Consider the following 25,536-nt stretch of genomic DNA (forward strand, 5'->3'; position numbering starts at 1 on the left):
GCTTGATTATTAGTGCAATAAGTTTCCAATCGGCTAGAGAAGTCGAAGGAGACATTACTTGGTGAAACAAGTACGATGCCAATTCCTTGCCCTTCATTGCAAATTGATCCATCAAAATATAACGTCCAAGGAGTAATAGTGAGGTATGACATGTCTAGTGTATGAATATCATTAATCCGATGTTCTACAATGAAATCCGCTACGACTTGGCCTTTCATAGATTTCAATGGTTCATAGGCCAAGTCAAATTCTATGAGTGCATAAGCCCACTTACCAATTCTACCACTCATAATTGGGTTATGCAACATGTATTTGATCACATCGGTTTGACCAGAAACAGTGCAATGACTAGACAGTAAATAACATCTACATTTGGTGCATGCATAAAACAAGCACAAGCATAACTTCTCAATAAAAGTGTACCTTGTTTCAGCATCCACCAATCTTCGGCTTAGATATGTCACCACATGCTCCTTCCCCTTAGTTTCTTGTGTCAGAATAGCCCCAATGACCTTATCTTCTGCTGCAATATATAATCGGAATGGTACTCCTGCTCGTGGTGCTTTTAATACGGGAGCCGAAGATAAGTATTTTATGATGAGATCAAATGCTTCTTGTTGTTCTGCCCCCAAGCGAATTCGGCATCATTCTTAAGCCGAAGAATATGGGTGAACGCATCAATCTTCCCGGCTAGGTTAGAAATAAACCTTCATAAATATTTCACCTTGCCGAGAAACTTCTGTACCTCGACCTTACAGGTTGGAGGTCCCACCTTCCGAATAGACTTGATTCGGTCAGGGTCTATCTCTATACCATGTTCATGGATGACAAATCCTAAAAACTTACCACCCGATACTCCAAAAGCACATTTACGTGGGTTCATTTTCAAACCATACCGACGCATTTTATCAAAGGCTTTGCGCAAATCAGCTATATGAGAACTAAACTCAACCGATTTGACTACAATATCATCAATGTAAACTTCCACAGTGTTTCCTAACAATTCATGGAAGATCAAATTCATAGCCCTCTGATAAGTAGCACCAGCATTTTTCAGACCAAATGTCATGACAACCCACTCAAATAAACCAATGAAGCCTGGACATATAAAGGTTGTTTTAGACGCATCTTCTTCGGCCATGAAAATCTGATTATATCCGGCATTACCATCAAGGAAGCTAATAATTCTATTTCCTGATGCATTATTGATTAATGTGTCGGCTATGGGCATGGGATATTCATCTTTAGGAGTTGCTCTATTTAAATTGCGAAAATCAATGCATACTCTAAGCTTACCTGACTCCTTCTCCATCGGCACAATATTGGAGACCCACTCTGCGTAACTGCAAGGTCTGATAAAATCAGCTTCTAGCAGCCGATGGATTTCGTCCTTGATGCGTGGGAGAAGATCTGGACGAAATGTTCTAGCTCTCTGCTTGAAAGGTCTGAAACCAGATTTAATAGGCAGCCCATGCTCTTCGATCTCTCGGCTTAATCCAGGCATCTCATTGTAATTCCAAGCAAAGCAATCTGAATATTCCTTCAATAGACCGATCATCTCATCTCTAGGATCGGTCTCCAGGGTCTTGTTTATAAAAGTCGGCCTTGGAGTTTTACCATCTCCTATGTCAATCTCCTCCAAAGGATCGGCCGATGTAATCCCCTGTCCTAGTTTATCAAGATCTCTGAATTCCTCTATCATGTTCCCCACAGAGGAATTAGATGATCTTTGTGTGACGGCGGACTTTCCGGTCTCAGGGACAGGATCATCCGTAATACTGTCTTTTTGCTGTGACAGATGTTCGGTCTTAAAGTCTGAACCCTTTTGTGAGAGACCAGACCATCCGGCCTTGGAAGCCGAACTGTCCGTGATCAAAGACTCATGAACTTTGTGTGTATTCATCATTTAAACTTTATTTAGGATTTAGCCGATTCTCCATCGGCTCTAGCATTACAGGAATGAAACCTTTCTTATCTATACTTATGAATTGATAATCAGAAAAATCTACTCCTGTGAGACATGTAGCAGCCTCATAAGTCCAAAGTACAGGGACATCGGCCACAGCGATGCAGGCCGATACATCAGCATGTACTTGTTCTATGTCATCGCCTACCCATTGTATTAACATTTGATGTAATGTAGAAGGTATGCATTGATTGGCGCGAATCCAATCTCTGTCTAGGATTAAACTATAATTTCCTTCTACATCAGCGACGAAGAATGCAGCAGCAAGGGTCTTAGTCCCGATGGTTAATTCAACGGACGTGACTCCCCTGGCTTTGATCGAACTATCAGTTCCAACACCGCTGAGGGTCATGTTGGTCTTGACCAGTTCGTCATCTTGTTTACCTAATTTTCTGTACAATGAATAAGGCATTAGATTTACAGCTGTCCCTCCATCTACCAACATCTTAGCAATCGGTATCCCATCAATGTGACCGCGTACGAAGAACGACTTTAAATGATTTACCGATTCCTTTGGTTTAGTAAAGGCGGCTTCTTTAGGACCAAAATCAAACTGGGCAACAACAGGTTCATCGTTGCCGAGAATAGAACAATCGGCGGAAAATGTAATAACATTCACGTCCATACCTGGGCGTTCTGGAGAAGCCTCGTAGTCGACCAGGTCCTCTCCCAGTAGGTCGTCTTCTTCCATTGCTGTTGGCGTGTCGTCGGAGGCTTCGTGGTGAACGGCGGACGGTCCGCGCTCAAGGGCCGGACGGTCCGCACCTGGTGCAGGTTGTCCGGAGGCTTCCTGGTGAAGGACGGACGGTCCGCGCGCAGGGGCCGGACGGTCCGTGCCTGGTGCAGATTGTCCAGCCTTGCTGGCCGAGCTATCTGCCATATCTGCAGGGTGCTGCACAAGTGTCGTTTGATTTTTTGTGGCCGTTTGTTTTTCCTCAACAGCCTTTGGTCTCTATTTCTTTTGTGGTGGTGGGTACTGTGGATGTGTGTCATTGAATATCTTTTCCGCCTCCTTCTCTTGGCTCTCCTTTGCTCTTAGACGCTGTAATTTACGCTTTTGGGACCGTGTCAATCCCGCTGGGCACCATCGAGGCATGGAGTATTTTGGATCGGCTGCTTTGATGATAGTCGTATCTTCTTTTTTTGTTGTGTTGGCCGACTCACCAAAAATCATCGGCCCTTTATTATCTTCCTGTATGACAACATCTGCAGTACCTATTTTGATGATGTCCTTTTTTGTCGTTCTTCCAGTTGCTGCAGGCATATGCCCCCCTGCCGGATTGGTCGGCCTTGGAGGTTGAGTAGTCTGGTAATTTTGTTGGGCCTGTGCCTGGTGACCGGATTGAGCAGCGCCCGATCGGTCTTGTACTGGCGGCGCCAACCTGTCAAAAACAGATGCTTGGGGTGCCCCCCAGGCAGGGTATTGTGGCATCCCAAATGGATATGATGGCATGCCCCACATTTGATTTGGGACATATGGTGGAGGTAAGTATGTGTATGGATATGGCATAGACGGATAAGGGGGTGGAGGTGTCCATGTCGGTATGTTAGGTCTCAATTCTACAGTATGACCTTTCATTTCTTCCGATTGGTGGGGTGGTCCAATCGGCCTAACCTGACGTTGCTCATGAATGGGTGAGCGGGGTCGCTTTGCTGGCCGGTCACTGGGGCCAGCCTTCTTTTTCACGTATTTAGACAACAATTGATCGAAAGTCGGGCCAAGCTTGATCAGCCGACCAGCTGCTTTAAATGTATTTGTTTTCCACGTACCTATCTCTGGTCGTCGTGGTTTGAAGGTACGTGGCCGCTGCGAGTCCTGAGCATGGCCGGACCGTCCGCTGGAGTTCTCCGGACCGTCCAAGGAAGCGTCGGACCGTCCGCGTCTGGATGGCGGACTGTCCGTGATGCGCAGCACGGGTTCCCGCAACTGTCTCCCTGTCTGCGCTTGCCCCCCAGTGCTAGAGGCTGTGATGGTCACCTTCAGAGTCTCCCCTCCATCGGGAGTCTTCTCGGCCACCACTTTCCTGCAAGAAACTTTACAATCCCCATTGGCCTTTTTAGCATCGCCGATGATTGTTTCTTTGCCTTTGCCTTTGCCTTTATCGGCTGTGTTTGGCCGAACCAGGACTTTCTTGCCCTCGAAGTCGATCATGTTCATCGGAAAGGGCTCTGTATCCACCTGCATTTCCTGAAATTTCAATCGTCCATCGTTAATGGCCGATTGAATCTGCCGCCGAAACACATTACAATCATTGGTGGCATGAGAAAATGAGTTATGCCACTTGCAGTACGCACGACGTTTTAGCTCGTCGGCGGATGGAACAGTGTGATTTATCTTAATGTTGCCATTTTTGAGTAATTCGTCAAATATTTTATCACACTTACCAACATTAAACGTAAACTTAACCTCCTCTTGCTGTTTCTTTTGAACCGACTGTAAGGAGGAACAAGCCGAAGATTTGGCCTGCTTTGGCCAAACCATTTCAGCAGCATACACTTCTGCTGATTCGTCATCTGAGCTACTTTGATCGCATTCTACTATATGTATGTTGTGACGAATTGTTTTAGCAGTTTCTTTGCTCCGGCTTTCACAAGCCAAAGCTCTCTGGTGTAACTGTGCTAGTGTAAAAAATTGGATGCCTTCTAATCTTTCTTTTAAATAATATCGTAGACCATTAAAGGCTAACCTGTTAGCTGTTTTTCTGCTAAATGAATTTGGAAGCATCGATTTCTTGTATCTCAGAATCTCCGGATGTAATCATTAACCGATTCATCTTTTGCCTGTCGTAATGACACTAAATCTACCAAATCCAACTCGTAGTCACCAGAGAAAAAATGATCATGAAATTTTTGTTCTAGATCCTCCCATGATGAAATGGAATTAGGAGGTAAAGTGGCATACCATGCAAACGCGGTTCCTGTTAGAGATAATGAAAATAAACGTACGCGACATGCCTCTGTGTCGGCCAATTCTCCCAATTGTGCTAAAAACTGGCCTATGTGTTCGCGCGTGTTTTTTCCTTGATCACCCGAAAATTTTGTGAATTCGGGTATCCTAGTTCCCTGTGGGTACGGGTGGTGATCAAATCGGTTGTCATAAGGTTTCCGATATGATTGCCCCCCAGGGACCATGCTTACTCCAAGCTTATCTCGGAACGCCCCGGCTATTTCTTCCCTCACTATATCTATAGCAGCCAGTGCAAGACCACCGGCTCTCTGGTCAAACATAGGTGGGGTTGGTTGGATGTTAGTATGTTGTCTTTCCTCCCCATTGGTTTGAGCTACGTGGTGCATTTCCATTTGCCCTATATGGCTCATAGGTTTGATCGTTTCTTTCCGGCCTTCTAGGCGGGGCCGAAAAGCTTTCCTGGGCTCTGGATCTTGAATTAATGGGCTGGTGCATTGCATAGTGTGATGGGAAGTGTTGCTGGGACGGGTGAGGATTCAGGTAATAATCCTCCTCAAAAGACTCATGCGCGGACTGTCCGGATATGTACCCGGACCGTCCGTGGTTATACGCGGACCGTCCGTCATTGTATGCGGACCGTCCGACTGGGTAGTTAGGGTTCTGTGACGTATGTGGTGGCTCGGGTGCGTGTCTGGGTACCTCATTAAAAATGGGCCCGGCCGTGGCTGGCCCGGACGGTCCGCGCTCACGTGCGGACGGTCCGGACATGTGCAGATCGGCTGTTTTGCTGCCGATTTGCGGTTGCTCAGGGTACGTGTCCATCGGCATCCCATAAAGGGGTTGTGACTGGTCGTGACAACCTCTAGCTGATATATTACATGCATTATCCCCTAATTCAACCTCGTGTGAAGGAAATTTTTTTTGCTATACTAGATTTATCAAATGCACGCACTAGTCTCCTATAATCGTTTTGCATATCTCCTATGATATTTTGCATTTGTTCACGCTATTCATCTACATGATTCTTAAGAGACTGCAGCTCGTTTGTATTACTTACATTGGGGATATCTTGCGTGGGTCGCAGTGAAGCCGGATCTGTCGCCCGATGTCGGACGACCTTGTTGTTCCTGTCCACTTTGAAGTTGGCCAAGAACTTTGCTTTCGCCTCCTGGATCATCTGCTCCTTGTGCTCCTCGAACTGGAGCTGTTCGTCAGCCGGCAATGTGTCCCAAGTCGGCTCTATGATGTTGCTGGGGGAAACTTCAGAGCTATCTCTTGAACCGGCCATTGAGGACCGATTGGATAGGTCTAAATATGTGTTCCCCAGCGGAGTCGCCAAAAAGTATTCGGAGCGCCAAACACTCAACAAGAACCGTGGCGGTGCTCTCTGGTCAGGCGCGGACGGTCCGCGGCCTGGGGCCGGACGGTCCACGACCTGGCGCAGGGGCTGAGTCCTCTGCCTGACGGTCGGACGATCCGCGCCCTGGGGGTCGGACGGTCTGCGCGTACGCAGAGGCGGCGGAAGTCGCCGGCGGCGGAAGTCGCCGGCGGCGGCCTGGATCTCGCTACCGGGAGGGACCCCGTCGGGGAGGAGAGATCCTAGGTGATGTCTAGGCTCGGCAGGCTGACTTAGACTCTTCTAATCGGTGTAGAGTCGAAGAGAAGCGAGAAATTGGAGATCGAGAGGCTAAACCTAAACTAGACTAGAACTACTCCTAGGATAAAATGAGAAATAGAACTGTTTGATTCGATTGATGATGATCACAAATCGCCCGTAGACCTCTCTTTTTATAGAGGAGGGGGGCTGGACCCTTTACACGACCAGATTCCGAGCTAATTCCGCGAATATAGCTAACAGACATAGCACAAAACTCGGAACCCTAATCTATCCTGCGCACGCGCGGACCGTCCGGCCCATGGGCGCGGACTGTCCGAACCGCGGACTGTCCGGCCTCAGGGCCGGACCGTCCGCGTGCTCATTTTGGTGCCAAACAATGTGCTAGCAAGAGTTCCTAGAAATCATAGGTCTGCCTTCCTTGGCAGGAAACACACCACAACACAGAACATCTTAGCTGTTGTAGACTTTGATCTAAGGTTTACATATGTTCTTGCTGGCTGGGAGGGATTAGCACATGATGCCCTTATCCTTGCTGATGCCCTTGAGAGAGAAGATGGTCTAAAAGTGCCCTAAGGTAAAAACTTGTTTCCTTGGTATCCCCTAATATTGGTCTACACAATGCACAATTTCATTGCTATCCCCTAATATATGATACATGATGTTAGGTAAATTTTACCTTGTGGGTGTTGGTTATGCTGTAAGACCTGAGTTTTTACCCCCTTATCGTACCACATGGTACCACTTGAGTGAATATGGGTGACAATAGAGAGGGCCTTTGGTGCTTTTTGTAGAACAAGTTCAAAATATTAAACAACAAACCTTTCCATCCATAGAAGACACAAGTAAAGCTAGTCCTAGCCTGTTGTATCCTCCACAACTGGATTCTTCGTCATGGGAATGATGAACATATTCCACTAGAAGAAACATGGGCTACAAATCAAGTTCATGAGGAAGATCCACATGACCTTGACATGGACAATGCTGCCTGGTCTGCTACTAGGGACAATTGGGCTCAACAAAGGTGGCAGAATAGGGCCTCACATAGGGAATAGTGTTCCTTATGTATTGTGCTAAGTTGCCCATAGATCTGTAAGATCTGGTTTCATGCTGAGAACATTGTCTATTAGCAATGATGAACTATCTACAATTTTGAACTCACTTTCTTTGTTTGAGTTCCTTTATGTGATGTGCTTAGTTGCTCATAGATTTGTAAGAAATGTTTTCATGCTGAGAACAATATCCATTAGCAATGATGACATTACTTACATCCTAATACCATTGTCGACTAGGAATGATGATCTTTTTATGGCATTGCTTGGATGTCTATCCTTTTGTGTTGTTTAAGAACATATATGCTACACTTGTATTATGTCTATCGTATATGCCACTTAAGAACATATATGATACATTTTCATATAATAATGATGTTTCCCTAAGTTCTATGAATTTCTTTGTTTAAGAACAGATATGCTACACTTGCATAGAACAATGATGTTTCCCTGAGTTAGGTTAACTTGAGTTCTATGCATTTCCCTATCTTGTCGATGTTCCTTTCTACTTGGTGGATGCGGTGTCTTATATGATGAAATTGGGTGAGCCTATTTGCATACCTATTTGATGGTTAAAATCTTTACCTGGCATGTTTGTTGTTTGAGAACTGCATGATGCTATATGATGGTAAGAACAAATACATGATGGCATGATGTTAAGAACTGATACTTGTTTGAATATATGCCCATGATGCTAACCTGGTATGAAACCTGAGGCTAATGTGGATTAACATATTAGCTGCAATCAAGGTTCAGCTAGGCGCTAGGCGGAATCTAGGCGGTGACCCATTGCCTAGCGCCTAGTCGGGAGTACTCGGTCTTAGGCGCTTCTAGGCGCTTTTCTAGGCGTTTTGGCAATATAGCCATAAATTATATATATATTATGTATATAACTATATATACTATATATATAACTACTATATATGATATAACTACTATATACTACCAACCAGATTTTGACCTGGGAACCCCCCGTCTAACCACTGCACCAACATATTGGAATTCGAGTGAAGAGTATAACATACCATTGTGCTATCAGCTGTAAAAACAAAGAACTCAAGCACTTCCAGTCAGCATCTATATAACAAAGCACAAGCAGAGGAAAGACGGGGAAAGAAACAGAAGAGGAGGGAAACAGAGCTGCAGAGGAGATGCGAACTGCAGAGCATATCCAAGTTGAGCAGAGCATATCCAAGATGAGCAGGGAGGGGAGCAGCCGACGGGGGAGGAGAACTCACCGGCGGGGGAGCAGGGAGGGGAGCAGCCGGCGGGGGAGCAGCCGGAGGGAATGAGCAGCGAGGCAATTTCCGTGACCATGTGGGAGGGAGACCGAGCGGCAGCACAGCGTGCGCGCTAATACTCCCGCGCGCTAAAACTCCACCGCGCGCGCGCTAAAAATTGCCACGCGCTCGCCTGCGCGCCCGCCCGCGCGCTCGCCTGCGCGCCCGCTTAGGTGCCTGCGCGACGCCAACTCGCCGCCTAGGCGCGGCTGCGCGCCGCCTAGTCGCTGCGGCCGCCTAGACGCCGCACAGAGCCCTAGGCTACGCGGCAGCCTGGCGATTAGCGCCTAGGCGCGCCTAATCGCCGCCTAGTCGGCGCCTAGCCGAACACTGGCTGCAATGTTTGATCGTTAAAATATGAATTAACATGTTACCTGTTTGTTGGCATGTTTGTTGTTAAAATCTGTTTAACATGATGGTAAGAACAAATATGCTGCCCTTGGTCTAATTTGCCTATCCTATTAAGAACTGATATTGTAGTCTTGATCTTACAATTTGACTGAGAATAGTATATGCCAATGATGCTAAACTAGTATGCAAAGATAGTGGTAAATGAAGCTGCGACTTATTTACTGGTTCAAAAAAAACTGGTACTCCAAACTGATATTCAATATTTCCTGAGGCTTGTTCATTTTTTGTGCAAAAGCCTGTTGTTAAAGCCATAGTCTAAGCAATATTTCCTGATGCTTGTTCAGTTCTTGTGTAAATCATGTGCTCAGTTGTAAAGCCTGTTGTTCAGTTCTTGTGTAAATCTTGTACTCAGTTGTTAATCCTGTGCTTAGTCTAAGCAATGTTTTGCTATTGTTTACGCCTGATCAGTTCCCTGTTGTTTAAATTTAGTTGTAAATTATGAAGAGTTATGCATGCAAAGGCAAAATTTAGTTGTAAATCCTCTGATGTGCTATGACATGACTGCCTTTGCCTGTATACCTCTTGTAAAAAACAACGGTCGACTTGGTGCAACCAAACAAGAACATACTTGGTGTCGTATAAAAAATAGTGGACCAAACATGTGCCCATAAATCCTGGCTGCTTTGGTACAACCAACCAAACATGCAAGTAAACTTGGCACTTGCATCCACGCATACAGGCTGGTCTCAGCCTACATCCAGTGGACCACGCTCTACCAAAATGAGCAACCGATCAGGCACATATTAGGTCTGATTGGTTGCCTGCTACTGGCCAACCTGGTTCTGCGCATGCGTTGACCATGCCCCAGCTTTTGATTGGATGCTTGCATGAGAATGGTTGAGCCTGCATGTGTGGGTGCATCTTATACCAAACCAGACTCTTTTGGTTGCATGCGCAGGAACTCACAGAAAAATGGAGTTTGGGACAAACCAGGCCCGCGCGCGCCATGCATTAGTTGCCCAGGCAACCAATCACGTAGATTGAATGAAGCAAGCAACAACTACTAAACTAGGCCATTCTTAGTGATAAGTTTTAATGCACCGTGTCCAATGCTGCCGCATCAGACTTAAACTAGGTAATTGTTTATCTTGGAAATGCTAGCCCCCTTGACGAGGACCGCAACCCGCCGAGCTCGAGCATGACCAATTCAATATCGATGTGCCGGCCGACAAGAAAGAATTCACGTGCAGCCAAGGTCACATAGCTAGAGCCAGGGTAGGCTCTGGGCATGGGGCCACTAGGGCGGCCACCCTAGGCCCCCAAATTCTAAGGGCCCAACCTGTACAGTTAATCGTATAACTAATAATACATCTAATGTTGAGTTAAATAATATAATCTCTGAGTTGAGAGAGTTTTGAAGTTGAGCTTGCCAGGACCACACATCTTCTATGGAGATTTTTGAGTATGTCAATAAGATGGATTCCTATCCTAATGTTTATATAGCTTATCAAACCTTATTTACTATGCCTGTCACGGTGGCATCAACTGAAAGGAGCTTTTTTAAAGTTGAAATTATTGAAGAACTATTTGAGGTTTACAATGTCTCAAGAATGATTGAATGATTTGGTCACCTTATATTGAGAAAAATTATTAGATAAGATTGATATCAACATGATTGTCGATGACTTTGCCTCATGAAATTGTTAGAAGAATTTTTTATGGTACTGTAAATTTTATTTGGTATAATATTTTAATAGCACAATACAATATAAGATTGTATATGTATACTGAAAAAAGTATTATATCTATAAGTGAGGGGCTCAATTTTTATGTTCGCTCTACACGATATACAACATGCCTGTCGGGCCGGAGCTGCCATGCGCCGCCAGGGCCAGATGACGTTGGCATGCATGTTAGCATGTGTGCATCTAGTGTCTGTTGTGTCTCTAGCTAGCTTCAGCTCTTGACGTCCAGCTTCTCATCATCGTGAATTCTTGGCAGTCATCCGTCGTGGTGCTGCGAGGGCACACAAATGTACATCGTCACAATTAATCACGTATGATGATGATACGGTTAACGGCGATCGACTAGCGCGTCTGACTGAAGATACAGGAACGGGTCATCGATCTGAGGCAGCAATCCACCACGGGCTAGCATACACAGGGGTGGTCTCTGCTGCAACCCAGCCCTAAAACAGATGCATACCCCAGCGTTACATTTCGTGAACTAAACGGCACCTGGCTAGGTGTCATCTAATGCTGAACAGACCAGGCGTGGTATGTGGTTTCAGAACGACGATCGGGGCGAGCTAAGCTTGCATAACCGAGCATTCAATTTGCATAACCAACTAATGCGGTAATTGGTACAATGAACATGTACAGTACTTACTTGGTAGTTGGTACCATTAATTCCTTCTTAAACACGAGATCATCAGCAGCTAGCAACCGCAAGAGTTCGTAGTTCGTACCCGGAGCTCGTTGCTGACCATGTGAAAACCAGCGGCGTGAGCGACGACGATCCAGTCGCCGTCCCTGCTCATCCGGAACAGGTGCCGCATGGACGCGCTCAGCGTGTCGTGGTGCTTGGCCACCCCGAGCCCTTCCGTGACCATCTGCCGCACGGGCACGGCCTCCTCCAGCTCAAACACCCATGCACCAGCACATCTACGTGAGTGCGTTGACAGGGGTGGGTGGTTTGCTAAATTTTCTTAGAAATTTACGTACAGTACGTAGCAGCGGTGGTTTGCTTGCATGCATGAACACACTGTTGGATCTTTTATTGACTTGGCCAATTTATTGAATAAACTCTATGGTGTGTAATAGTGGAGAATACCAATAGTACCATATTGGAAGTCTAAGGATCTTTTGGCTTGACTTATATGGTGGGAATTATTTCACCTAACTCGAGAAGTCAAGAAATGGACAAGGGCGTGTCACATGTGCGCGCGCGCCGCCGCCTAGGCGTGGCGTGGCGTGGCGGGCGGGCGGGCAGGCGTGATTGTGTTAATTTTTAGCACTCACTAACCGCGTAAACCTTTCAGTTGCCTTTCTCTTCATCAGCTGCATGCGAGACTCTTGTCCTTCATCAGCTGCCTGTCCCTTGGCGTGCAACATACGACCCTTCTCCTTCAGCTTCCCTTTGCGAGAGTTTAAGTAGAGGAGGACCCCTGGCACTTGGTACACAAGAACAAAACCATTTCAGAGTCACAGTCCAGCTGCAAGTGAGAAGTGAGGGTGTTTCCATCTCGTAGCTCTGCGCGCACAGAGAGTCGAGAGGGCAGGTGCCTCCGAAGGGATCGGCAATTAGGTTTTTGGGGAGCGTCTATGCGACTGCCCAACGTCTGTCATTGTTTTCTTCACTGGTTCCTGGCGTCTTCATCTCGTACGGATGGCAAGAGAAGTTGGACAAGGATCAGGATCCTCGGAGCGCATGGGAGGGTATGATCAATTCAGTTGGTTACTGTTTTACATTCTGCATATTATATATGTTCATCTCTATTGTTTCGTATGTAGCTCTGTTCTGTCATATTATAATAGGTTATATCTGTCTGTTATAATTTTACAGTCATTCTGTTTATATTGCTATCTGTTTATTTTCAGTTGTTCCGTAATAATTCATGAACCATGTTTATATACTTATTATATTTATATGATTCATATGCTTTATGTTCTCTTGATCCATATTGGTATGGATCAATTTGAGATCATGATTTCTATGGTTAATTGTCTTTTATATGTCATCATTATAATGTTAATTTATGGAATTAAAATGATATAGAAAATATCTATAATTCTAACAATCCAAAAACCTAATGTTAGGCATTTTTCTGTCAGAGGTTTTGCTATTGTGCTAAAGCCTGATCCTTTTGATGGTAAAAACTTCTTGATATGGAAAGCTAAGATGGAATTGTGGCTTACTGCAATGTCTTGTTTTCATGCCCCTGAGGGCAAGCCTGCCGACTTACCTCCTGAGGATGAGGCTAAGTTTAAGGCTGAAGACAACCTCTTTCGAGGAGCAGTAATTAGCGCACTGGATACAAAATTCCAGAAAAGCTATATCATCCTTCCTACAGGGAAAGATCTGTGGGATGCACTTGTTGGAAAGTTCGGAGTAACTAACGCTGGTAGCGAGCTGTATCTCATGGAGCAGCTGTATGACTACAAGATGGTTGAGAACCGATCTATAGTGCAACAGGCTCATGAGTTTTAAGCACTAGCTAAGGAACTCAAACTTTTTCCTTGTCCTTTGCCTGACAAGTTTGTGGCTGGCGGTATAATCGCTAAGTTGCCACCTTCTTGGAAGGACTTTGCTACGTCTCTCAAACATAAGAGACAAGAGTTCAATGTGGAAGAGCTCATTGGTACTCTTGATGTTGAGGAAAGGGCTAGAACAAAGGACAGTGGAAAAGGTGTGGAGACCTCTACTGCTAATGTGGTGCAGAAGAGAATCTTCCGCAAGTTCAACAAGAAGAAAAACCAGAACAAACAAGAGAACACAAATAAACCTGTTCAAACAGCACAGTTTAACAAGAAGAACAACAACAACAACAAGGGAAAGGGAGGATGCTTTGTCTGTGGCAGTGATCAACATTGGGCTAGAGAGTGCCCTGATCGCAAGTTCACACAAGACAAGAAAGCAGCTAATGTTGTAACCACTGAAACTGAAGATGGAACATCTGGGTATGGTAATTCTTTACCATTTGTTCTTTCAGTTTGTAATTCACCTGAGTGGTGGATGGACAGTGGTGCAAACATTCATGTGTGTGTTGATGCCTCTATGTTCACTTCCTACCAGGTCGGGAGGTCTGGCGCCTTGTTAATGGGAAATGGGTCGCGTGCTCATGTTCTTGGTGTTGGTACGGTCATTCTGAAGTTTACTTCGGGAAAGACTGTGCCATTGAAGAGCGTGCAGCATGTGCCTTCTATCAAGAAGAATCTTGTTAGTGCTTCAATGCTATGTCGAGATGGATACAAAGTTGTTCTTGAGTCTAATAAATGTGTTGTGTCGAAACATGGTATTTTTGTTGGTAAAGGATATGACTGCGGAGGCTTGTTCTGCTTATCCCTGCATGATGTGTGTAATAAAATGGTGAATTCTGTTGATTTTTCTGATGAGTCAGATTTATGGCATTCACATTTTTGTCATGCAAGCTTTGGTTGTCTTATGCGGTTAGCAAATATAAATTTAATTCCTGAATTTAACTTGGTCAAAAAGTCTAAGTGCCATGTGTGTGTTGAATCAAAACAACCCCGCAAGCCTCACAAGGCTGCTGAGGCGAGGAGTTTGGCACCTCTAGAACTTGTTCATTCTGATCTGTGCGAGATGAATGGAATTTTGACCAAAGGTGGTAAAAGATACTTTCTCACTTTTATAGATGACTCCACTAGATTTTGCTATGTGTATCTCTTAAAAACAAAAGATGAAGCGTTTAATTATTTTAAGGCCTATAAAGCTGAAGTTGAGAACCAACTTGAGAGGAAAATAAAACGGTTAAGGTCTGATCGAGGTGGAGAATATTTCTCTAATGTGTTCGATGAGTTCTGCGTGGAACATGGTATTATTCATGAGAGGACACCACCATTCTCACCACAATCCAATGGGATTGCTGAAAGGAAAAACCGCACTCTAATAGATTTGGTGAATGCCATGTTGAGTACAGCGGGATTATCCAAGGCATGGTGGGGTGAGGCGATTTTGACAGCGTGTCATGTCCTAAATAGAGTTCCAACAAAGAACAAAGAGATCACACCATTTGAGAAATGGGAAAAGAGAAGATTAAATCTCTCATATTTACGCACTTGGGGTTGCTTGGCTAAAGTGAATGTGCCAATCAACAAAAAGCGTAAACTTGGGCCTAAAACTGTTGATTGTATATTCGTTGGGTACTCTTTTCACAGCACTGGGTATAGGTTCTTAATTATAAAATCTGATGTGCCTGATATGTATGTTGATACTATGATGGAATCAAGAGATGCAACAATTTTTGAGAATGAGTTTCCCATGAAGAATACACCTAGTGATACAAGTCATGAGACTATAATTCCCCATGAGCACGAACTGTCGATTCCTATAGATCATGCTGAGGATTCTCACATGCACATCCCTAAGGAGGATGACACTTGTCGGCGTTTCGGACCCGAGGGACCCTCAACCGAGCCGACCAGTGAATTTATCGATGCGTGCCCCTGCCCAAATGGGTTGGCGCAAGATGGAACACAAGGGGGAATGCGGCTTGTATTATCTCGCACCGGGGGTGCTCATAGTAGGGGTTACAAGCGTCGCGAGAGAGAGAGAGAGAGAGTCTGTTCTTTTGCTCGTCCCCCTGCGCGACCCCCTGCAGGAAGGCCCTGGACCTCCCTTTTATAGATGCAAGGAGAGGGTCCAGATGTACAATGGGGGTGTAGCTATGCGCTAACGTGTCTGGCAGAGAAGTGCCTGAGCCCTATGTACATGCCAACGTGGCTGTCGGAGAAGTGCTTGAGCCCTGTGTACACGATAACGTGGCCGTCAGAGAAGTGCTTGAGCCCTGTAGAAGCACAGCTGGCGGTGCGGCTGAGATCCTGCTGACGTCTCCTTGCTTCCGTAGGGGGCTGAGAATCACCGACGTCATGGACGCACGCGGGAAACCATCATTACCTATTACTGGGGTGAGCCAGATGGGACGTCGGTCTTGTTCCCTCGTAGCCTGAGCTAGCTAGGGGTAGGGTAATGATGTATCCCCTGTGGCGCGGTCGGTCCGAGCCCAAGGTCGGGCGAGGCGGAGACTTCTCCTGAGGCCGAGGCCGGGGTCGGGTGAGGACGTGATTCCTTCCGAGGCCGAGGCTGAGGCCGAGTCTTGGGGTCGGGCGAGGCGAAGACCTCCTCCCGAGGCTGAGGCCTAAGGTCGGGCGAGGCGGAGCTTCCTGTTGCGCCCGAGGCTGAACTCGGCTGTTGTCAGCCTTACCCGGGTGGTTGGCACAGCAGTCGGAGCGGGGCGAGCGGCGCTGTTTTCCTGTCAGATCGGTCAGTGAAGGGGTGAAGTGACTGCGGTCACTTCGACCTTGCCGACTGCGGCGCACGTGTCAGGATAAGGTGTCAGGCGATCTTCGCATTGAATGCGCCTGTGACACGGTCGGTTGGTAAGGCGATTTGGCCAAGGTTGCTTCATGTCGAAGCCTGCCCGAGCTGGGCTTCGGGCGAGCTGAGGGTGCGCCCACTGCCTGAGGAGGCCCTCGGGCGAGGCGTGAATTTGTCCGGGACTACTGTTCTCGCCCGAGGCCGGGCTCGGGCGAGGCGAGATTGCGTCCCTTGGTAGACAAGGCCTTGACCTGAACCGTGCCCATCAGTCTTTACGGTTTGTGTTGAGGGTGCTTACCAGCCGTGTTTAGGAGTGTTGGGTGTACCCCTAATTACGGTACCCGACAGTAGCCCCCGAGCCTCGAAGGGAGTGTTGGTACTCGCTTTGAGGCTTTGCCGCATTTTTTGTGAGGGGACCGACCTTTCTCTGTTATACTTTGTTCTGATGGGTGCGCGCGAGCGCACCCGTCGGGTGTAGCCCCCGAGGCCTCGGAGGAGTGGTTTGACTCCTCTGATGTCTTAATGCTTTTCGTGATGCCTCGGCCGGCCTTGTTGTTCCCTCATGCGGCTTGGCCGCAGCCCGGGTGCATGGTCAGGCGCCGAGTTTTTAAGCTGGTTTGTTGACGCTGTCAACAGTTTGGTCGTAGCCTGGTGCGAGAGCAGCACCTGAGCCTCTACACGGAGCGAGAGGACGATCAAGGACCGTCTCGACTTTCGTTATACGCCCCTCCGTCGCCTTTCCGCAAGGAGGAAGGGGGGAAAGCGCCATGTTGCCCTCGGAGGGCGCCGAACATGGTGTTTCTAGTGAGTTGCTAACGGGTGATCCGAGTGGACGCCTGAGCCCCGTTCGTTAAGGGTCGGCTAGTGGCCCAGAGGCGCACTCCAAAAGTACCTGCATGTGATTTGCTGGACTCGGACCCGTTCGATAGGGTCCAAGGGCTCGGTGCCTCCCTTCGGTGGGATTCCATTACAAATCGTTCCCACTGGTCTCGGAAATGTCCTAGGGTACCTCGGGAGCGTAGCCCAAGCCTCGGCCATGTAACGGACGTACCCAGGGTCATCCCTCACTCTGCGTGCTCTGGGGTGGCTGTCGAACCCTTCCGAGGGGCCAGCCTTTGAATCCCTGATCAGTAAAGGGCGCAGAGCCCGAGTGCTCTGGGGCGGCTGTCGAACCCTTCTGAGGGGCCAGCCTTCGAACCCCTGATCAGTAGGAGGGCTCGGGGGCCCGTTTCCTTCGCTAAGAAGGATCCTTTTCAAAATATCCCGTTTCCCGGTCCCTGTAGCAAGAGAGAGAAAGAGGAAGAGGAAAAGGATATGAATTTAAATAGTGTGGCGCACCTTTTTTGACGCGGTTATAATGGCGGAGGTGAAACGACGCCTGCTTCGCCTGCCAAGGGTGTCGCTTGCCCTGCCGAGGAGTCAATGCGACGGGACGGGCGATTCACGGGGCGTCTGCGTGCGCGAGTCGTTCGAGGAACGGAACACAGGCGCATCGTCTTCATGCCGTGAGAGAGGGCTCTCCTGCCGCTTCAGGAGGGGACGCGAGCCTGCAGGCGATTTGACCGCTGCTTCCGCTCGTCTGTTGCCGCAATTACTGCCGGCCCACTTTTGGCCATATCAACCGCCGCGCCTCCTCCCGCGGCTGACTGACTTGTGATCGTTGCACTCAATTGGCACTGTTGGGTCATGCGCAGGGCTGCCTCGAGTCGCGACACTGGTTCCGCAGTCGAGAAGACGCGGCATTGGCGCAAGTGGCGGTGCGGTTTCTTTGCACGCAGTAACCGTCGTGCCGGTTGCATGAAATGTGGGCTCGGGCCTTCACGCTGTCCCACCGGATGCGATGAAGCCGAAAGGGTGCACAACCGTGGTGCGGTTGCACGCCTCTTGCATAGCGGTCCGCCCTTTCGACCGCTGGTTTCGGCGAGGATTGAGGAGTGCTTATAACCGCAGGGCGGTTACCTGCTTCGCGTGCAGCGGTTTGGCTTCTTCTGTTTCTGGTCAGCTCGCATGACATGTGGGACCCGGCCCTCGTGTCGCAGGGTGGGAACCCTGGAGCACGTTGGTGGAGACTTTTCCCGTGACGCTTGGGGATGCGAGTGGGGAGAGCCGCCTTTAAAAAGGGATCGATCCCCCGGGCAGTAGACATGCCTCCGCACTCCCCTCATGCATTGCACCCTTCCACCTTCCGAGCCCCCATATGGGGTGCCCCCGTGTTGCCTTCTTCTTGCTGCTGTTGGAGGAGCGTGACCCCGTGGGGGTTGGCGCTCTTCAGTCATCGCTCGGCTTCAAGGATTTTCATCATGCAGCTGACTGCAGTCCCTCACCAATGGTCATCCGTAGGGATGACCACCAGCCTTGTGGTGGGGAGAAGCAAGCCGGGTTGCGGCCTCTGCCCCGCCCTCAGCTTCAAGGATGTTCATCATCCGGGCTGGGGAGGAGGGCGGGGCGAGTTGGGGCCTACCTCCGCGTGGGCCGGTGACCTGCTTCTTCCTCCAGCATTCGGGGGAGAAGGGAATGCTCCAGCCCTGCGGAGGAGACGTCCTCCAGCTACACGGGGGAAGGCGAACTGCTGCTGTCTGGACAGGGTGTAGCTGTCCGTCCTCCACCCGGGTGACAGTCGTGCCGCGCGCGGGCCGGCCACGTCGAGGTCCTCCTTGCGCCGTCGGCTGCACCGGGGGGTCGCACAACACGTCGTACGCCGCAAGGGCGGTACTCATGTTCTGGGACGGTCCCGTTCTCGTTCTTGTAGCGAGAACGGGAGTGAGGACCTGTCGGTGCGCTTCAGGGCGGCCGCCGCTCGCTGGTGCGGTGTTGGTGGGCAAGTGGCCGCTGTCGTCGGTGCTGAGGTGGTGGTCGCCATAGGTGAGGCTGCCTCTACCGAAGCGGTTGCCTCCGCCGACGAGACTGTCAGTGCCACCTGCGCTCCAGGCCTCCGGCTCTTTGGCTTTAATGGCTGGTTCTCGTCCCCTGTGAGGGGACGTGAACGAGGGCCTTCCAGCGGTAGCGTTTGCCCTGAGGCCATCGCTGCTGCTGTCTAGCCACCTGAGATGGAGGTCGTTGTCGCGCTGCTGGTGCAGTGGTCACCGGCGAGCCACCTGGAGTTTATTGTCCCGCAGGCCCTCTGGTGTGGAGGTTGTTCATTCCTGCGGGAATGGACCCGGAGTCCTGTTTGTAATGGTACTTGCTTGAGAGCAAGATGTAACTACTTCAAGTACTTAGACATCTACCGCAGGTCGGGAGAACTGCCGAGGGCGCTGCTCGCATCTAAGTCTATGTATCATAGTTACCCCAAGTATGGGTGTTTGTTCTTTGTGGCCGCTGAGGCCTGAACATTTGGGTATTTGAGCGTGAAGCCGTGTTTCTTCCTCATTTCGAGCACTAGGACTTTCCTATCGGTTAGCGGAACCACTTAACCGAGCGTGAGTTGCCTTGCGCGGAATGTGATGAGTGAGGTATCCGTATCCCGGAGGCGTAGGAGTCCCTCGGCTCGGTCGGCCTTGCCGCTCAAGGCCTCTCTTGCTCAGTTTTAGGACCTTCGGCCGCTCTACGATGAGCTGAAGCTGGAGGCAGCGGTGTCAGCACGGATGGAGGCGGTGTCGGCTCGAATAGAGGCTTCGTCGGCCTAGGAGCAGGTGGCTTCCCCGGCCGAGGAGGTGCAGTAGCAGCGGCTGGAGCTTGGCCAGGTCATCCGCTAGCGGGACCAACCCCGGAGTCACGCTGCCGAGGCCGTGAGCCGGGCTGAGGTCCTCGGGGGACAGCCGGCTGAGGCTACAGAGTGGCCAGCCAAGGCGTCCGCTCGGGCTGGGACCCTTGCGGAGAGCCTGGCCGTGAGGGCCCAAGCACGGTGCTGGCAGCCTCCTTCGAGGTGGAGATCCTTCCGCCCGTGTCGCCGTCTGAGGCCGGGCCAGATTCCGCCGAGGGTGGAAATGACGCCGAGGGCGCTGCTCCTCCCCCTGCTGATGTCTGAACCTACAGGAATAGTTTGTCTGAAGAACGCGTACGTTTTTCGCGGCCGCTGAGGCCTAAACATTTTTATTGTTGTATTATAAAGCTGCATTTTCTTTCCTCTCATTTCGAGCATTAGGACTTGTTCATCGGTAACAGAATCGCTTATCCGAGCGAGAGTTACTTTTCGCGGAAGGTGATGAGTGAGGTATCCGTATCCTAGAGGCGTAGGAGTCCCTCGGCTCGGTCGGCCTTGCCGCTTACGTGCTCTCTCATTCGGTTGTAGCATTCTGTTATCGATATAGTCGAGAAGACACAAAAGTCGTTTTCTACCCGAGCATTAGGACTTGTTCGGTAGCAGAATCGCTTATCCAAGCGTGAGTTACTTTTCGCGGAAGGTGATGAGTGTGGTATCCTATCTCGGAGGCGTAGGAGTCCCTCGGCTCGGTTAGCTTTGCCGCTTACGTGTACTCTCGTCGTTTTTAGGACCCTGCTATCGATATAGTCGAAAGCACGAAAGTCGTTTTCTACCCAAGCGTTTAGGACTTGTTCGATAACAGAACCGCTTATCCAAGCGTCAGTCACTTTTCGCGGAAGGTGATGAGTGAGGTATCCGTATCCTGGAGGCGTAGGAGTCCCTCGGCTCGGTCAGCCTTGCCACTTACATGCTCTCTCGCTCGTTTTTTAGGGTTCCGTTATCGATATAGTCGAAAGTTGTTTTGGTAGAAAACTCTTCCTTTGGTAGAAAACTTTTCCGAGGAAAATTTTGACGCAGAGGGGGTTCCCCCCTTTTAGCCCCCGAGGGAGGGTCGGGCTTTGCCGAGGCAAGGCTGATCCTTCCTTGATGGTTAGACTTTATTTATGTATGTAAAGAAAACGAGGTATATGAACGACTTGAAACATTTTAAGGGTAGAAGCGACTTAGCTGTTGGATGTTCCAAGCATTGCTGTAGACCTCGCCTTGATCGTTGGCCAGCTTGTATGTTCCGGGCTTCAAAATCTTGGCGATGATGAACGGCCCTTCCCAGGGAGGAGTAAGCTTGTGGCGCCCTCGGGCGTCTTGTCGCAGCCGAAGTACCAAGTCTCCCACCTGGAAGCATCGGGGTTGAACCCTTCGGGCGTGGTAGCGACGTAGAGACTGCTGATACCGCGCCGAGTGTAGTAAGGCCACATCCCGAGCCTCTTCCAGCTGGTCCAATGAGTCTTCTTGGCTGGTCTGGTTGCTTTGGTCGACGTAAGCCTTTGTCCTCGGGGAACCGTATTCTAAGTCTGTGGGTAAGATAGCCTCGGCCCCATAGACTAGAAAGAACGGCGAGAAACCCGTGGACCGGCTCGGCATCGTCCTCAGACTCCAGACCACCGAGGGTAGCTCTTTCATCCATCGCTTGCCAAACTTGTTGAGGTCGTTATAGATCCTTGGTTTTAGTCCCTGCAAAATCATACCGTTGGCACGCTCCACCTGCCCATTCGTCATGGGGTGAGCTACGGAGGCCCAGTCCACACGGATGTGGTGGTCCTCGCAGAAGTCTAGGAACTTCTTCCCAGTGAACTATGTGCCATTGTCGGTGCTGATGGAGTTCGGGACCCCAAAGCGATGGATGATGTTTGTGAAGAACACCACTGCCTGCTCGGACCTGATGCTGGTTAAGGGTCGGACCTCGATCCACTTGGAGAATTTGTCGATGGCGACCAGTCGGTGCGAGAAGCCCCCGGGTGCCTTCTGCAAGGGACCGACGAGGTCCAGACCCCACACGGCAAACGGCCAGGTGATGGGTATTGTCTACAGGGCCTGAGCGGGCAGGTGCGTCTGTCTCGCGTAGAATTGACACCCTTGGCAGGAGCGTACAATCCTAGTGGCGTCGGCCACCGCGGTCGGCCAGTAGAAACCTTGTCGGAAGGCGTTCCCCACGAGGGCTCGAGGTGCTGCGTGGTGACCGCAAGCCCTCGAGTGTATCTCTTGCAACAGCTCTTGTCCTTTGGCGACGGATATGCATCGTTGGAGATTGCCTGAGGGGCTGCGGTGGTAGAGCTCCTTTTCATCACCCAGTAAAACGAACGACTTGGCGCACCGAGCCAGTCGCCGAGCTTCGACCTTGTCGAGGGGTAACTCTCCTCGTAGGAGATATTCCAGGTACGGGGTCTGCCAGTTCGGGTTTGGCGTGACCCCATTCCGCTCCCCCTCGATGCGCAAGGCCTCACCCTCGGCGGCCGAGGGCACCTCGGGCTAGGCCGAGGTCTCGTCGGGTTCGGGCGTGTCGTCGAGTTTCACGGATGGTTGATATATGTCCCTGGAGAAGACGTTCGGGGGAACCGTCGTTCGCCCCGAGGCTATTTTCACCATCTCATCTGCAGTCTCGTTGTACCGTCGAGCAACATGGTTGAGTTCCAGCCCGTGGAACTTATCTTCCAAGCGCCGAACTTTGTCGCAATAGGCCTCCATTTTTCGATCGCGGCAGTGGGAGTTCTTCATGACTTGGTCGATGACGAGCTGCGAGTCGCCCCGAGCGTCGAGGCGCCGAACCCCTAGCTCGACGGCGATGCGCAACCCGTTGACCAAAGCCTCGTACTCGGCCATGTTGTTTGACGCCGGAAAATGGAGGCGCAGCACGTAGCGCACATGTTTCCCGAGGGGTGAGATGAAGAGCAGGCCAGCACCAGCTCCTGTTTTCATCAGCGACCCATCAAAGTACATGGTCCAAAGTTTGGCTTGGATTGGAGCTGTCGATAATTGGGTGTCGACCCATTCAGCCAGGAAGTCCGCCAAGACTTGAGATTTTATGGCCTTCCGAGGAGCGAATGAAATTGTCTCGCCCATGAGTTCCACTGCCCACTTTGCTATCCTACCCGAGGCCTCTCGGCACTGGATGATCTCCCCCAGGGGGAAGGATGACACCACAGTCACTGAATGAGACTCGAAGTAGTGTCGCAATTTTCGCCGCGTCAGAATTACTGCGTACAGTAGCTTCTGGATTTGTGGGTAGCGGATCTTGGTCTCGGATAGCACCTCGCTGATGAAGTAGACCGGCCTCTGGACGAGCAGTGCATGCCCTTCTTCTCGTCTCTCGACTACGATCGCGGCGCTGACCACCTGAGTGGTTGCGGCTGCATAGATCAAGAGGGCTTCTCCCACAGCGGGGGGCACCAAGATGGTCGCATTAGTAAGGAGTGCCTTTAAGTTTCCGAGGGCTTCCTCGGCCTCGAGGGTCCAAGTGAAGCGCTCGACCTTCCTTAAGAGGCGGTACAAGGGTAATCCTTTCTCGCCGAGGCGCGAGATGAAGCGGCTCAGAGCCGCAAGGCATCCCATGACCCTTTGTACTCCTTTCAAATCTTTGATAGGCCCCATATTGGTGATGGTCGCGATTTTCTCCGGGTTGGCCTCTATGCCCCGCTCGGAGACGATGAACCCCAGGAGCATGCCTCGGGGGACTCCGAAGACACACTTCTTGTGGCAGAACCACCCGAATTATTCCAGCTTAAGTGCCTAAGTCACGCCTCAGGGGCCGTAACACACTTAAATCGAAATAACCCGTCAGTCCTTCAGATCTAGTCTGATAGAGCCACTTAACCAGGATCAAATTCCACAATCTCACTCGAAGGTGAGTCACAGAAGAAATACAATAAAACAGGAAACCTCAAATTAAGTACTGAGTTATTACATAAATCGGAGTGTTTGAGTAGCAAATAAAGTTCACAAAATAAAGTGCAGCGGATAATCGATGTCGTCGGTAATGAGGAAATGGGCAAGGCCTAGCCCACTACTCCTCATGCTCCTCTCCTGCCGGAGCAACATCCCACTCGACCGTCCAACCCGGTGGCAGGGTGGTAGGCCAAGTCACACCATCAACCATTTCCTGAATGGTACCTGCAAAAATGGTGCCACAAGCAAGGCTGAGTATACTAATACTCAGCTAGACTTAACCGGTGTGAGGAGTCTACTCCTCTACCTCTAGACTATGCAGCTGTTTGGCTGAGGGGTTTGGTTTGCCAAAAGCACTAGCTGTTTCTAAAATCAATTTTTAGCTTTTCAAATTCTACCATCATTAACTTAGCTAGATTTGCTTCTTCTAAGCATACATGGTAACAATCAATTAGTTCAACCAACAAGTTATCTCATATAACCACATTTCACTTCTTACTCGATGCAGTACAAGGAATCAAGCAGTCTCATTAGCTGCGAGAAGCAGACGATTCGAATCGAGTTTTAAACCTTGCAAGGTAAACCTAAACACACGGCATGTCAGGGTACTCCGACCCCACACATGACAACCGTCCCCATCGATTCCCCGTTCGCGTCCAGGCCTCACCGCCTTGGCATACAATGCTCCACTGACCCCGGCTGCCGCCGTGCAGTGACCGCACTTGTACCCACCATAGCTAGCATGGGAGACCCTGTCTCAGGTCGCATGAGGGATAAAGTCCGCGCCCGGCTTCACTCAGGTACTAGGTTTACCGGTTACCATTTTTCTCGGCATGTGCTTAGTACGTTCAAAAGCTTGACTCAGGTATCCACACATTAATCCTTAATTCATTTTTCCCGTCTCATGGACAAGGCATCCTCCCTAGATCGAAGTCCATAGACCAACATAAATCCCGTTATCAAGATGAATACAATCAATTCCTGACCTCGCGCGAGTGCTAGAAAAATCACTCGACTTCTACCGAGATCCTGATTAGCAAGCAGCTACTCGACCTAGCATACTAGTATTCATCTCAAAAAGGAATCCTAAGTTCATGCAACTAGAGGTTTCAAGCAACTCCTACACTTAAGTGCACATTGCAATCCTACAAGCAATAAGTGTAGTAAAGTAGCATATAATAACATGGTTATGCATAAAACCGGGGCTTGCCTTCAATTGCTGGGGCTGCGGGGAGATCCTCAATAGCAGCCTCTGAAGCCTGCTCCTGGTCCTCCTCTTGGACAGGTCCTTGCTCGGGGATGAGCACGTACTCTCCGTCGGCAAGATTGCAATCTAATGAATGCAATGCGTAAGATATATGCATGATATGATATGTGCTTTTAGAAATTACAACTTTAAAGGTGTATGGTCTTTTGAGTTTAAACAAGTTAACTTTTCTTACGTAAAACCCTTGGGTGGTATACTTGGTAAATTGGGTTAAACTTAGCTAAGGAAAGGGGTAGGTTAGATTTTGGGATTCTACTGAATTCCTTTTAAGTCTTAGTGATAAATGATAAGTTCTCAAGTTAGACTTATTGAGGTGGGGTTTATTTCTTCTTTCCTTTTCTTTTATTCCTTTAATGTTTTGGAGTAGGTTTGAACTACAAGTTGCTTTTATAAAATTCCAAAAATTCTGCAAAAATTACAGTGGCTTGTTACTGGTGTGTGTTGCTCTGTCTCAAAATT

This window comes from Zea mays, chromosome 8, assembly GCF_902167145.1.
Source record: "Zea mays cultivar B73 chromosome 8, Zm-B73-REFERENCE-NAM-5.0, whole genome shotgun sequence".
NCBI classification, from domain to species: Eukaryota; Viridiplantae; Streptophyta; class Magnoliopsida; order Poales; family Poaceae; genus Zea; species Zea mays.